The sequence below is a fragment of the Egretta garzetta genome, unplaced genomic scaffold (genome assembly GCF_000687185.1).
Source record: "Egretta garzetta isolate BGI_Z169 unplaced genomic scaffold, ASM68718v1 scaffold407, whole genome shotgun sequence".
NCBI classification, from domain to species: domain Eukaryota; kingdom Metazoa; phylum Chordata; class Aves; order Pelecaniformes; family Ardeidae; genus Egretta; species Egretta garzetta.
Window position 1 is genome coordinate 20,396 of NW_009260183.1, and position 2,774 is coordinate 23,169.

The following is a 2,774-nucleotide window of genomic DNA, read 5'->3' on the forward strand; positions in this document are numbered from 1 at the left end:
CACCAAAAAAAAAAAAGCAAACCCACCCCCCCAGCCGATGGCGACTTACCGACATCGGCGGTGAGCTCACCTGGGAAAAAAGGGGGACAAAGGCAAAAAAAAAAGTGAATTTGAAAGGGAAAAGGGTTTTATTTGCCCCGTAAAATCCCAGGCAACAGACAGCGATTTTGGAATTTCGTTTCCTCCCAGGATTGGCCAGGCGGGGGAGAGTAAAACTTACCGATTTTCGTGTGCCGCTCTCCTAAAAAGGAGGGAAAAAACCCGAAAATTTGCGTTATTTCTCCCGCTTTCTGCCTTTCCCATGTCACATTTCCCGTTCCCTTCGCGTAATTCAGAATTCAAAGCGATTTCCCGCCAGGCCCCCGCGTTCTCCCTGTTTCAAATTATTTGCGGGGGTTTCAATTTCTCTACTTCTGCCTTTCCGATGGGATTTTTTTTCCAAAACAGGGGCAGAATTAAGCCCGGCTTTGGGTTTTAGAATTGATTTTTTTTTTCTAAATGCGATTTAAAAATTTGTTTGCAATGTAATTTTTTTAATCAAATTTTTCTGTTATTTTCAACTTAAAAATTGTTCAAATTTAACAAAAAAAATGCAAAAGGACTTACCAAGCTCCACTGTAAATATTCCTTAAACCAGAAAATAACACGAATTTGAATCAAATTTCCCAAATATCGCAACATGCGGTGAACCGCCACCTCTTCAGCCCATCTCAGCTCATCCCATGGGAATTTCCCCTCCCCCCCCCCCCACCATATTTTCCTTTTCCCCCTTGAATTTTGCCTCCAGGCTCCCCCAGCCCTCAAAATCCAAGGGATTGTTGCTTCTCACAACCCAAATTGAATTTAATTCCGAAATTCCCACCTCACCGCAACGCCAAACGGCCCAACCACCCCCTCCCGAGGGTGCAGGAGGAGGAGATGTCACTCACTGATTGTCGCGTCGCACTTGGCTAAAAAAAGAGGAAAATAAAGAAAAATAAAGAGCAAGCAGATTCTGGCACCTGCGGCTGCTTTGGCCCCTTTTTTCCCCATAAAATAGGAAACAAAATTACCGAGTTCTGCGGTCAGTTTCCCTAAAGAGAGAGAAAGAAAAGTTTCCTTGAAATAGGAATTTATTTTAAATTGAAATTTCCTTGAAACAAAAGTTCCTTTTAAATGGAAATATCTTTTAAATAAAAATTCCCTTGAAATAAAATTTTTTTAATAAAAATTTCCTTGAAATAAGTTTCCTTTAAATTAAAGTTTCTTTTAAAGTTTCCTTTAAATGGAAATTTCATTTAAATAGAAATTTCGTTTACATAAAAGTTTCTTTCAGATATAAATTTCTTTTAAATAAAAGTTTCTTCTAAATAGACATCTTTTAAATAAAAATTTCTCTTAAAGTTTCCTTTAAATAGAAATTTCCTTTAAATTAAATTTCCTTTAAATAGAAATTTCTCCTCCCTGGACACAGCGTAAATCATTCTCTGGTTTAAGCTCCCACAGTGTCTCAGAAAATAAGAAAATGTGGAGAGGAATGGTATAAAACAGGGGATAAAACTGCCCAGGCTGAATGCATAAAATAAAGTCAAAAATCTATGAGCAAACACCCTGGAACGGTGAATTTGATAACTCGGCACGCGCGGGAACCCCCTGGGTCCGGTACCATCGCCCCTTCGGGAGCGACGCGAGGGCTCCGAGTGGGAAACGCAGGGAAAGCGCGAAGAGGGGAGGAGAACGGCACTTACGAAGCCTTGCGTCTCGGTCCCCTGGGGGAGAGAGAGAGAAAAAAAGAACAAAATTCAGCATTTTGGGGGTAGTTTTATTTTGGGGTGTGTGTGTTTATTTATTTTATGAGGAGTTATTTATTTTCTGCCATAGTTTTTATTTATTTTCCAGGGTAGTTTTTATTTATTTTCCGGTGTAGTTCTTATTTATTTATTTATTTTAGGACTTCAATTTAATTTAATTTCCAGGGTTTTATTTATTTTCTGGCATCATTTTATTTATTTTCCGGGGTAATTTTTATTTCCTGGGGTCATTTTTATTTATTTTCTGGGGTATTTTTATTTATTTTCTGGCATAATTTTTATTTATTTTATGGCGTCTTTTTTATTTATTTTCCAGGGTAATTTTTATTTATTTTCTGGGGTAATTTTTATTAATTTTACAGAGCTGTTTTATTTATTTTCCGGTGTAATTTTATTTATTTTCCACATCACTTTATTTTCCGTGGCGCTTTCCTCTTCCCCCCGGACATTAGGGTCCTGGCGCCCAAGCTCCAAGATTTTCTGCCACAAAGCTGATTTTGCTCATTTTTCTGATTACATTTTATTAAAGACATCCCCCTCCCCCCCAAAGAAAAATCTGCATTTTGAATTCAGATTTTTGCAAGGCCTGAGGGAAAAACCTGCCTGGGTCCCAACGTGGTCCCCCCTCGGTGCGAGGGACCTCTGCCTAATTGCGTAAAAGCATGGAAAATCTTTAATTAATAAATGAAATAAAATAATTAATAAAATTTTTAATTAAACCCCCTCCCCCCCCCATTCTCCACAAAAATTCAACTTACCGAGCAGTGCAGTGAGGCGACCTTTGAAATAAGGGGGGGAAAACCCGAAATATTAATTCAAGTAAAAACACAAAACCCAACCCTAGAGAAGGTTTTAAAGGTGAAAACCATGGGTTTTGGTTAAAAAAGGAAGGAAAGGGCTTACGGATTTCTGCTGCGAGCTTGGCTGCGAAGAGAAAAAAAATAATATTTGTGTTTATTTGGGGGGGGGGGGGGGGGCGCGGGG